We start from the raw sequence: 13,616 nt of genomic DNA, 5'->3' as shown, positions 1-13,616 counted from the left end.
TAATTTTTTTTGAATTGCACCTTCTAGTTCAAAATTGGATAACTTCTCCATTTTTTAAAATTGGGAAATATTTTTCAGCTTATTTGAAAGAGGAAGCCTAGATCTATTCTTTGGTGTTTTTAAATTTCTAAAAATGAATAACAAACTCTAAATTTTTAAAGTTAAATTTGCAGAACTTTAGGCATCCATAACTTTTTTTTTAATAATATGTTAAAAGTTTTATTTCACTAAATGGTAGAGAACTGAATTCTGCATCGATCTGTATTAAATTCCCTATACATATGTTCAATAGTTTTCAAAAAGCCATAGGCTTTTTCTCATGGGTTGCCATGGAAACCAGAGAAAAAATGTGAAAAATTAAAGTTTTTTATCATTCAACTTTTATCATTCAATGAATTTATTTTGTTTTCAAAGGACGGACAATACAATTGAACAGAGTTTATTGTTTAAGTTTAAACAGGAACATTTTTATGACAAACTATGCATAAATAGCTGTGGTTAGTAAGAAATTTTCTACAATGACAAAAAAGGAACAGAACTTGAAAATTGTCAGATAGGTACAGGGAATACTAATACAGATCGATGCAAAACAAAATTCTCTTCCATCTAGTAAAATAAAAATTGGTACATCCCAGTTGAAAAAATTAAGTTATGGGTACTTGAAATTGTCCAAACTTAACCTTAAATTTTTTGGGTTTATTACTAAACACACTAAAGAACAGATATAATCTTTCTTTATTAATTTTTCGAATATAATTTCGAAATCTCTAAAACTAAGCGAGTTACCGATTTTTTAAGTGATAGGTGCAAATCCAAAAATTTTCAAAAAATCCTAAATATCTCAAAAACGGTTAAACTTAGGTTTAGGAAGAGCTGATAAAAACTTTTTTAAAATAACTCAGTTAATCCAAAAACGCAGTGAAAAATATAGCTTTCCATTTAAAATAAGAAAGTTAATAGCGTCTTCCGGTCTAACCGGAAGTGCTGCCATCTTGAAAATATTTTCATTGCGCAGAACTCAATGCATTATGACTTTATTAGAACAGTAAATACTTTTAATGTGGCGTTTAGGTGGAACAGCCTGTAGACTAGAAGATTTTTTGAATTTTTTTTCAGTTAGATTTTTTTAAAATCTTGGTCTACATTGTTTCTGGGAAAAAACCTGTGTAATATGCTTTTGATGGAAACTCACACTTCACTAGCAAGTCTATTTTGAAAATATTTTGATTAGTGAAGTCGTTATAAAAAGCCATTTCCGACTTGCGAAAGCCGTTATTATTTCCCAATTTTCTACCCAGTTGTGTTTTAATTTTGAATTTGATTTAGGTAGTTTAGATCATTTTTGTGGCTTTGTTCCAACTCTGTGTTTCCTGATGGACGTAAATGACTTCACACTCACTTGGTCAAAGTCGCTAATTGCCAATTTTTTCGCCTGAGTCCCATCCAAGATTCAGTCTTTTTTGATTAATAACGTGTACAAACCGTTCGTTGTTCATATTTAATGAAATGCCGTCTGGTCCTAATTAAATATTCCCTCCTAGCATTAAAATTGCATTTATAATTAGAGAAGACATTCCTGATCCTACCCTCATTGTAACGAAACGATATCCTTAATTATAGACACACCTCTAGGTCTCGAGGAGGGCTTGTATGTTGACTAAAGCATCCAATTTGTCTCGCAGACATTACACAAGGTAGATGGAGGTCATTAATATGTAAAGACGTCTCAAAAACATCAAAAGAGAGCTCGGTTTAATCAACTGATGTAATAAGATAATTACATCCTGTTTTAATGCACGTCAAACGGAGGCATACGCACTGACGGTTTCCAGAATCATGAGTAAGGTGCCTCTACAACTCGGGGATTTCAGGGTGTAATCGAGCCGTAAGCTGAAAACTCGCTGAAGCGTGACCAGGTCGAGGCGCTCGACCCTGCAATTACCACATAACAAACATCACTTATCTGTATTAGGTTGGCAATGAAAAGCCCTGGACTTGAATTGCGAAAAATTCAACTCTAGCACTATTTTCAGCCGTTACACACAAAAATACGCTCTCTCACATTTTATTTATCTAACTGTCCGTTTTGGAAGTCACATGACTCAGCCGCTGTAATAGCCGATAATGAGGAAAATTGGTGTTTATTTGTTCAAAATCTGGGTAACTGGACGTAGATTTGTTAAGGCCATTGACCATTTCTTTTGCTGTGTCCCTTTATTTCGCTTTTGGAGGTGGTTGTTTTGCACGCATGTTGCCCCGGAATTGATCGTCGTGTTCCGTGTGGCTTTGTTCACGATCTAGAAACGTAATCTTAATAAAGCGCCCGTGTTAACGTTGTAGCTGAAATATTCGGATGTTGGAAAAAATTAAGAACCCGCATTACGTGAAACCCGTAAAATATCAACGACACCCGCATGACCTCGATCGAAACACCGTCCCAGTTAGCGTTAACGATCGTTCGTTCCACCGGACTACCACAATACAAACACTCAAACTTGTTCTTTTATGGTTTGGGTGGGCAACGCTCCGGGCGCGCCTCAGCGCTCCGCTTGGGGACGATGCTGTACAGCGGCGCGTTATCAGCTTTATCTGATAATTTTTAATGTGTTTTTTTTAATTACACAGTCTAATTAGGAATTTTCAATTTTTGTGTAATAACTTACCTAATGTAGATAATCTCTGTCTCGCAGTTAAGAAAATGAAACGATAATTTGTTGCTGGTGATTTTTTTAAAGGGCCAGAAACTTCACCAAAAAAAATGCTAAAATCTATCCCTAAAGTCATGTTTATTTTTTCTATATAAAAATGGTTTATAACAAATATATAACAAATAATAAATAATAATAATAAAAAATTACTATAGCTTTAAAAATGATTTGGTAATAAGTAATAATATGTTGGTTAAATGAATGGGGTCACCTATTTTCCGTAGTCCACCGGACTACCACAATACAAACACTCAAACTTGTTCTTTTATGGTTTGGGTGGGTAACGCTCCGGGCGCGCCTCAGCGCTCTGCTTGGGGACGATGCTGTACAGCGGCGCGTTATCAGCTTTATCTGATAATTTTTAATGTGTTTTTTTAATTACACAGTCTAATTAGGAATTTTCAATTTTTGTGTAATAACTTGCCTAATGTAGATAATCTCTGTCTCGCAGTTAAGAAAATGAAACGATAATTTGTTGCTGGTGATTTTTTTTAAAGGGCCAGAAACTTCACCAAAAAAATGCTAAAATCTATCCCTAAAGTCATGTTTATTTTTTCTATATAAAAATGGTTTATAACAAATATATAACAAATAATAAATAAAAATAATAAAAAATTACTATAGTTTTAAAGATGATTTGATAATAAGTAATAATATCTTGGTTAAATAAATGGGGTCACCTATTTTCCGTAGTCCACCGGACTACCACAATACAAACAGTCAAACTTGTTCTTTTATGGTTTGGGTGGGCAACGCTCCGGGCGCGCCTCAGCGCTCCGCTTGGGGACGATGCTGTACAGCGGCGCATTATCAGCTTTATCTGATAATTTTTAATGTGTTTTTTTAATTACACAGTCTAATTAGGAATTTTCAATTTTTGTGTAATAACTTGCCTAATGTAGATAATCTCTGTCTCGCAGTTAAGAAAATGAAACGATAATTTGTAGCTGGTGATTTTTTTAAAGGGCCAGAAACTTTACCAAAAAAAATGCTAAAATCTATCCCTAAAGTCATGTTTATTTTTTCTATATAAAAATGGTTTATAACAAATATATAACAAATAATAAATAAAAATAATAAAAAATTACTATAGCTTTAAAAATGATTTGGTAATAAGTAATAATATGTTGGTTGAATGAATGGGGTCACCTATTTTTCGTAGTCCACCGGACTACCAACATACAAACACTCAAACTTGTTCTTTTATGGTTTGGGTGGGCAACGCTCCGGGCGCGCCTCAGCGCTCCGCTTGGGGACGATGCTGTACAGCGGCGCGTTATCAGCTTTATCTGATAATTTTTAATGTGTTTTTTTAATTACACAGTCTAATTAGGAATTTTCAATTTTTGTGTAATAACTTGCCTAATGTAGATAATCTCTGTCTCGCAGTTAAGAAAATGAAACGATAATTTGTTGCTGGTGATTTTTTTGAAGGGCCAGAAACTTCACCAAAAAAATGCTAAAATCTATCCCTAAAGTCATGTTTATTTTTTTTATATAAAAATGGTTTATAACAAAGATGTAACAAATAATAAATAAAAAAAATAAAAAATTACTATAGCTTTAAAAATGATTAGGTAATAAGTAATAATATGTTGGTTAAATGAATGGGGTCACCTATTTTCCGTAGTCCACCGGACTACCACAATACAAACACTCAAACTTGTTCTTTTATGGTTTGGGTGGGCAACGCTCCGGGCGCGCCTCAGCTCTCCGCTTGGGGACGATGCTGTACAGCGGCGCGTTATCAGCTTTATCTGATAATTTTTAATGTGTTTTTTTAATTACACAGTCTAATTAGGAATTTTTAATTTTTGTGTAATAACTTGCCTAATGTAGATAATCTCTGTCTCGCAGTTAAGAAAATGAAACGATAATTTGTTGCTGGTGATTTTTTTAAAGGGCCAGAAACTTCACCAAAAAAATGCTAAAATCTATCCCTAAAGTCATGTTTATTTTTTCTATATAAAAATGGTTTATAACAAATATATAACAAATAATAAATAAAAATAATAAAAAACTACTATAGCTTTAAAAATGATTTGGTAATAAGTAATAATATGTTGGTTAAATGAATGGGGTCACCTATTTTCCGTAGTCCACCGGACTACCACAATACAAACACTTAAACTTGTTCTTTTATGGTTTGGGTGGGCAACGCTCCGGGCGCGCCTCAGCGCTCTGCTTGGGGACGATGCTGTACAGCGGCGCGTTATCAGCTTTATCTGATAATTTTTAATGTGTTTTTTTAATTACACAGTCTAATTAGGAATTTTCAATTTTTGTGTAATAACTTGCCCAATGTAGATAATCTCTGTCTCGCAGTTAAGAAAATGAAACGATAATTTGTTGCTGGTGATTTTTTAAAGGGCCAGAAACTTCACCAAAAAAATGCTAAAATCTATCCCTAAAGTCATGTTTATTTTTTCTATATAAAAATGGTTTATAACAAATATATAACAAATAATAAATAAAAATAATAAAAAATTACTATAGCTTTAAAAATGATTTGGTAATAAGTAATAATATGTTGGTTAAATGAATGGGGTCACCTATTTTCCGTAGTCCACCGGACTACCACAATACAAACACTCAAACTTGCTCTTTTATGGTTTGGGTGGGCAACGCTCCGGGCGCGCCTCAGTGCTCTGCTTGGGGACGATGCTGTACAGCGGCGCGTTATCAGCTTTATCTGATAATCGAGCGCTGACCCAAAATGCGCTTGTTTTCACTGCCAGGCTGCGAAATTAATTCCAGTGTTTTTTTCGATTTTGTGTCGGGGAAGAGCGACTGGTTATCGCTGTTTGATAGTATGCATGTTTAAATATTTACGAGTTTAGTTATAATCGTGTTTTCGTTGCAGGGTGCCTTGCATGATGGAAAGCTGACCTGAGTGGAACCATCCCCTCGAGACCCACCAGATAGTGTTTAGTAGTCGTTAGCGCTTAATTTTTGTGATTCGTTGTTGTTCAAGAGGTTGTGTATCATCGTCACCAAAACAGGTAAGAATCAAACCCTCCGTGACAGCTAATTTGCCCAAATTGCTGATGACATCAGTTCGAACGCTCTTATCAGCTCCAATTCATGCAAATCATGACCTAGTAGCGCTGGCTTGATAAAGGGGAAGTTCACACCATGATTTACGTTCGCGTAGGTCCGGCCCAAAACGATTAGCACGGGGAAAAACTCGCCCAGAGCCGGCCTCTGATTATTTATAGCGCTTTTAAAATTATTACCAGACAATAGAAGCGGCCCGAAAAATAAAAAGTGGGCCAAGACCAGAGATAACAACAAGAAGTGATAATAATTGGATTGGCAACTTGAAGACTTCAATGTCCATTGTTTTTTCGAACTTAAATCATCGTGCATAAATTTGCATAATTGTCCTGGAGATAGTCTTGATTTTTGGTTGTTTATTTAAACCGTCTGGAAGATCCCAGATAAGCGTTAATCTCCAATCAAGGTGAGGCGGCTTCAAGTTGCCAAAAATACGCATTGGTTTTGAGTATGAGGAAAAGATAATCGTGACACTGAGCGTTGTTTCTGGTGATGAAACGTCCAAGTAATGTCAGAAGTTATCGTTAGCAAATAAAGCTTTATCGGGACGGAAAAGTTGATTTGAATTTTATTTATTTAAGATACCTCGCCTTAATCGTTATTATTGTCTTGAGAGAACGAAAACGATCCTTGAATCATCGAAATTTCAAGGGAATTATTGCACCAATTAGTGGAAATTTCCTGCTCCGTGTTCGATCTAGAATCATTGACACTTTCTCAAATGATAGAAACCGGCGATAAACAAAAAATTAAATTTGTTTTCTTCAAATAATTTTATGATGTGGTTGTGCTAACAACCTCCCAACCTTGATCGGTAATTATTCAGTCGGCAAAAAATCGCCACACGTCATCTTATTTTTATTAAAGTTGAAAATTGGTTGTGACAATAGCAATTTATTTCTGACTGGAAAAAATACCGAACGTAATTTCAAGCATTTTTCAAGCCACTTGCCAATTTATGCAGAATTATGAAAAGTAGGACTGGCGCGTAAAAGGTTTTTAATTAAAACTGTTGGAACAGGTCTTTTTAGAAAGTAAGGATTTTTGTATAGCTGGCTGTGTTCACAGTTCATTTGAAAAATCGGCTGTTTGATGTATGAGTCAATTATTGTGCCGAAAGTGAACTTTAAGCACTAATGTCAGATTTATTTTGGAGCTTGGCTCGCTGAGTACATTTATGTTGTTTATAGCCGAAATGACATGGAAACATTAGCTTAAATAAATAAATAAACGATCGTTTTAATAACTTTTGCTCATGTCTGCGGGAATTTTTCCCCCGTGTTTGTTTGAATAATTGCTTGATTAAGTCGAATATCAGGTCCTACATTAATTGTCTGGACAATGGGGCCGCACAAAGCGCCGTGATTGGAAGTAAACAATTCTGATTGTATTATTTATGACCGTTTTAAATAAACATTCGGTTCGATAATTAAAATCAATAGTACGAGGGTCACTGATATTCGATTCAAGAGGAAAATACTCGCTTGCATATTCGCTTTTGCCCTTCGTCTGCAATTATTATTGTGGCCCACTTAGGCACGTGGGGGACAGCGTCCCTTTCTTGGAGCGGTAGACGTCCCCGACATGTGTTTACGCATTATTGAGTAATCCAAGTGGACAATGATATGTTCACTTTCGTTGGCCGATTTTAGACTTGCACAACTTGCTTTGGACCGCCAGTGAAAACGAGGACAGCGTTTGACCCAGTAACAAGGACGCCAGCCTCTCGTGCATTTTTCTAGCCTCTTTCTCGGACGAGAGAGCCGAGACCTCAATGCGGCCCTTCTGCCGGATTAACGATAACAATGATAATAACAGACTGATTTAGAGACAAGTTTTTGAGCTTATTACGAATTTTGTGATGGATGGAGGCAGTGTGACTGGACAGGTCAAGGGCAAGTAGTCTGTCAGTGGCCCGACAATGACAGTGACTGCAAATGGGTTAATGACTTGGCTTTTTATTTCAGTTTGGAAATTATTATAATTTTATGGGCACCTTCGTACAGAGTTAAATTGTTTATATTGAAAAATTGTAGACTTTTGCTTTGTTTTTTTGATGGATGAAGGTTAGTTCAATAATAAAAATTATCTTGAATTGAGCCAGTTTACAAAATGAGGTCACCATGCGATTCAGTACATTGTTTAATTGACTAGATTTTTTTATATATCTTTGGTAATTAAATTATTTATTAAACAAGTTACGAAAACAGACACTAGGGTTTTTGGAAAATCACAAGTGTTTGAAGTTTTTTCAGATTTAATAAAAAATATACGATAAATATCAAGTGCATGATTTTTTCTTAAATAAAATATTATTTCGCTAATTAGGACGGGTAGAATTGGTAGAAGTTTTATTATTTTGGTGTTTTATTAGTATTTTAGTTTAGTATATTGAAAGTTTTTCAATAAATAACTGGAGAAGCAGTTTTTGCAGTGTTTGTGCTTTGAAAACACGCAATTATTTTGCGAAAATCGTCAAAAATATGCTAAAAAGTCGGAATAATGGTGTTATATTTTTTCCTTTTTTTTGTTTTTATGCACATTTCTGATCAAAAATCTCAATTATTTGGTCAAAAGTTATCTTAAAAAACGTAGAATTGAATGAAAACGACTCTTTTGCAAAAATATATCTTTATATATTGCAAAAAAATATATCTTTAAATATATGCAAAATATATCTTTTTGAGCTGAAAACCCAGTTTTTTACGAGCTTTATTAAATCTGAACGTGAAGTCACTTAATTGCTTGCATTTTGTTGATACATTTTTCATTCAAAACCGCAATTAATTTGCGGAATTTAATCAAAAATAAGCTGAAAGATTTCTGAATAAGTTAATTTTGTGTTTTTGTGTGTTGATGCACATTTTTTAAAATGCAATTATGCCCTAACATGTTGCCAAAAATTACTCAAAAATGATTTTTTTGAAAACAAATTTTTAACTAAGAACTCAATTTTTCACAAGATGTTATTAATCTTGAATATAAAGTCATTTAATTATTAAAATTTTCGGGAGCTATAGTACGATGATCAATCAGAAACGCAACTATTAGCTGTTTCAAAACTATAAAAACGTCAACGTCGCATTTTACCGAACTATTTCATTTTCAAATAAGATTGATAAAATTGTAAAATAGTTATTAATGATTAGATCTCTTACTGAAAGTATAAATTACATTAGTTATTTTTTTGAAGTGTATGAATAACTTGTAACTGCAAATTTTGAGAGAAAATGCGGCGTTGTCGTTTTTATAGTTTTGAAACAGCTAATATATATATTCCTCGACACTGTCATTTTTCTTCTGTGTAAGGCAGTTTTTACAACTGTTTGGCATTTCTCAATACGAAATGTTACATTATTTTTAACAAATTTAAAGTAATATTAAGGCTTTTTGAGTCTAATTCGAAGAATAAGTGAAAAAATGTTGCATTCAACTCGTTTTCATGTAAATCGGTTTATTTATTTCACCTCGTGGATAATGAACCACTCGTTTTCATCGTGTTTTGATAATCTATTCGTGAAATAAAACGTCCGATTTACTTATTAAATAAATAACTATTTTTTTAATTAGCCGAGTTTGTTACGAATTTTTTCTAAACCTTACCTGAAAATTTATTACGTATTGAATCAAAAATTAAATTATTTTGCCGCTTTAACGTTTTATTGACACAAATAAAAATAAACGGAAAAACCGTTCAAAAGTCTGGAAGGTTTTATTTTTTCGTTTTTCGATGGTTAATGTTGGTTTTTAATCTGAAGGTTTGGTAAAAAATCATCAAAAAAATTACGAATTTCTGTACAAAAGTTTGTATAAGCAAAAATAAGAAAAATCTAAACATTTTTTTATGTTTTTTAATTACACAGCCGAATTAGGAATTTTCAATTTTTGTGTAATAAGTTAATAACTAATAACAATAACTTGTCTAATGTACATAATCTCTGTCTCACAGTTAAAAAAATGGAACGATAATTTGTTTCTGTTGATTTTTTTAAAGGGCCAGAAACGTGTCTCCACCAAAAAAAAATTGCTAAAATTTATCCCTAAAGTCATGTTTATTTTTTCTGTAAAAAATGGTTTATAACATAAATAATAACAAACAACAAATAATAAAGATAATAAAAAATTGCTATAGCTCTAAAAATGATTTGGTTATAAGTCATAATATCTTGGTTAAATGAATGGGGTCACCTATTTTCCCTGGCCAATAACTTATTTCGGGTGTCCCGTGGGCGGATCAATGGATTTCGTTATTGTGGGTATTTTAAGCGTCCATGTATCACACCTGACCGTAACTTTATTATCACCCCATAAAAGTCCCACCCTCTCGTCCTTGAACTCTCAATAACTTTCTCAAATGTCACCCCTCTTTTAATTAGATTCATACTTGAAACGTTCGCGCAATTAATTGTTTCGCTCGGCTAACACCAAGGGTGGTCTTCAGCGCGACTTCCTTTTGATACCGTTTATTTGGCCGTGTCACGGCATTTTTTCATCTCCGCAACTGTTTTTAATCAAACGAAAATTAATTTTTGTCGAATAGGCTCGTGGTGGAAATTGTAATTGAGTTGGTAGCGCCATCGTATTTTTTTTCTGACAGGAAATGATTTAATATTGCGAATTAATAACAGCATGGCGACATCTAATCCGACGGCATCATTAAAAAACTGACGTAAATCATTCGAGAACAAGTAATGTCGTTTTAACGGGGGGATTGATCCGATCGATTTGGTCATACGCCAAAGAGTGGGTGGTGGATTCCTGCACACAACTCACCTGCTGAGGTTCTGTTCGGCCCACGCGCCGCAGGAAACAGATTCAATAAGTAAAATAGTTCGCCCGTCTTCTAGGCCAATCAATTTCCATTTCAATAGCGATCGCTCCGTGCCGGCGAATTTAACTAGTTTATGCCACGATTTCGGGGTCAATAACGTCGCTTGGTAAAAATAAACCAATCGAACTTTGCGTTTTTCACCATTTCCAAGTCAAACAGCGGCCGCACTTTCACAACTTTTCGGAATTCGGGGGCCAAGTTATTGGGTTGTTTGGGGCATTTTTGAGCTAATACTTTATTTTTTGCTAAATCCAAAAATAATACGAGCCCTAACAAATGTTTAAATCTTTTTTATATTTTTAATTATCGAACCATAGTAGTTTTTTTGCAACAACACTTTATTCATAATTTGCATGGATTCAAACTTATGCAGTTCTCTAAATAAATAGTCTTTTGTGTAATTTTCAATCATTCAATCACTTATCTGAAAAAAATTATAAGTGGATAAATAAATTTCTGGTCGTTTAGAAATTTAACACCAAAATGGGCTTTGACTGTCAAGTTTTTGCCAAAACATTCATTTATTTTAAATTATTAAAATGAAATAGGAATGACAGTTCAAATAAAAGTAAAATAATTTCTTTGGAGTACTCACCCTGGAGGAAATTCAATGGCACAAGTTGCGAAAAAACTGATAAGTGGCACAGATTATTCAAGTATACAGGGTGTTAGGGAATAGTTTTGCAATATTTCGTATGTGAAATGATAGACGAGTTAAAAACCTTTTATTTTATTTTTCCGAAAGTGCGTACTTTCGTCAGAAATTTTTACTAACTCACCTGTTAAGAACCACTGTGTGGCTTATGGAAATTTATAAGCAGTTATTTTTTTCATTAAACAAAATGGAGATGGTGGCGCATAGGCGTTTTGAAAATTTTTCAAAATTGTGGCTAACATATTCCTTTGTGTGGGAGGTTCGAATCCCGGTCGAGGCAAATAAAATTTTTTTTTCGTAAAACAATAACAAAATTAGTAAAAATCTAGTGGGCTAAGAAGTTAATTTGTCTCTGCTGTTTTGACAATAATATTAAAATTTATGCTAATTGTTATAATTTTTGTTCAGCGGTTTTCAAAATTTGAGACTTTAAAATTTCCAGAATGATTCTCCATCTACCTTTAAATTTTTGCTAAAACATACTTTAACTCGCTGTATGTTGAACAAGGTACGATTATTATTAAAGAAAAAAGTCCTAGACGATCACTGGTTCTTGAGAAGGTTGTCACAGATGGATTAAAAAACAGGACTTGGTTTTTATAAGGTAGACATAAATGAATAACAGAATGTTACTTTCCAAAATATCTACTGACTTTAACAAGGCAAAAAAACTTTACTCACTGCTGCTCAAAAAAAGCAGGAAGCTCTGTGGGTCAGAAGTTAGTGGCTTAAAAAATGTCATATTCAGTAATGTATCTTAATTTGCTGTATGCCTTGGAGATTCTGAAATTCTCGAAAATGAGTAATAAGAAAAAAACAAGCGATCTTTTACAAAGTATTGTTTTCCCAGTCGAATAAGGTTATATGGCCCCAGTAAAATATTTTGACTCTAATAATGATGGGCACTGGAACGGTTCGCAAACAGAGATACCACAATAATAATAAATGCAAATTACTTCTGTACAAAGGGACTCTTCATAATATGAAGCATTCCAATTGGTTATATTATAACCTTATACCAATTATATATTATAACCTTATACCAATTGAAGGTTATATTATAACCTTATACCAACTGAGGGTTATATTATACCCTTATACCAATTGGAATGCTATACCTACGGTTGAATTTGCTGGGGATACATGATGGGGCAGCAAACACTACTAAATATGTTTTGCAAATACGTTTATTACCACCGACTAAAAAATTATATCCCCAAGGGATTTTTATTAAAAAAAAGTATGTTTTTTGTCACACAGCAAAACTTTTGAAATAATATGATTCAGTATATAATTCTGACATTAATGTTTATGTCTTGGCCACCAAATAGCTCTGATTTAAAGATCAATGTGTCTTTTTGGCATAAAAAGTTATTTTAGAAATCTTCATTAGTGGTCATTGAAAGATTTAAAAAATCAAACAATATATTTGGAACAATAAAACGCCAGAATTCTGACAGTCTCGTTAAAAGTATGCCAGTGGGAATTCGAGTCGTCATTAAAGCCAAAAGTTTTTCTTTTTGTCAAAATAATAGGTTTCCAGATATTATTCCTGTTTTTTTTGTTTTAATTTTGTTAAATATCAAGTGATTTATTTGCCGCCATTTTGATGCTTTAGTAGGCATCTTAAAGCACTCAACGTCATCAAGTGTCATAATAATCATTATTTGACAGAACATTTTACGAAAATTTTTAGGTTGGCAAGAAGCAAATTCGGGACCGTATTTTTGCGAATTTCACAAATTTCAGGGGGCGTTCATCCAAATTACCTCCAGCGTCATCCAAACTCTTGTTTTTTGACAAAATTTTGATAAAACAAACATTTTAAATCAATTTTTCACTTTCAAAATTGAGTTATTACCAACTGTCACAAAAATTTCTAAATCGACTGAAATAACAATTTTTGTTTAAAAACGCCAAAAAAGGGACAAATTACAAAAAATATTTTACAAAACTCGTCTCATAAGACTCATTCTTTCAAAAAGCTCGTGGCTAAGGCCACTCGTTTTTGAAACTGAATTCGTGCTTTAAGACTGGTCTTATGAAACTTGTTTTTTAATATACTATTATTTAACGAGTTTGAGTATAAATCAGACGTTTTATCTCATCAAACCACGAGTTGAGATAATTGAACCGATTTACACGAAAACGAGTTGAATACATTATTTTATTCTTTGAATTTGACTCAACAAGGCTAAAAATTGTTTTAATTTGTTAAAAATAATCTACGTTTTGTATTGAGAAATTCCAAACAGTTGTCAAAACTGTCTTACACAGAAGAAAAATCCGAAATTTTGACAGTGTTAAGAATAAAAGTGGTTTTTAAATAGGTCACACGTTACAAAATAAACGTACTTGTTCAATT

At 33.3% G+C, this 13,616-nt stretch overlaps 1 protein-coding gene across 3 annotated transcripts in view; it reads left to right on the top strand.

The window, feature by feature from the left end:
* Positions 1–13,616, top strand: part of EcR (Ecdysone receptor) — an 89,304-nt gene that overhangs the window by 16,600 nt on the left and 59,088 nt on the right. For 2 of the 3 annotated variants that reach the window (XM_008199408.3, XM_008199411.3), the window contains exon 2: positions 5,572–5,710. The gene's annotated coding sequence lies outside the window, so the exon portion shown is untranslated. Of the gene's footprint in view, positions 1–5,385; positions 5,519–5,571; positions 5,711–13,616 lie in introns of those variants that run through there. The other variant, XM_008199409.3, reaches the window with a different exon arrangement.

Source organism: Tribolium castaneum, chromosome 2, assembly GCF_031307605.1.
Source record: "Tribolium castaneum strain GA2 chromosome 2, icTriCast1.1, whole genome shotgun sequence".
NCBI lineage: Eukaryota > Metazoa > Arthropoda > Insecta > Coleoptera > Tenebrionidae > Tribolium > Tribolium castaneum.
This window is presented reverse-complemented; position numbering and strand designations above follow the sequence as displayed.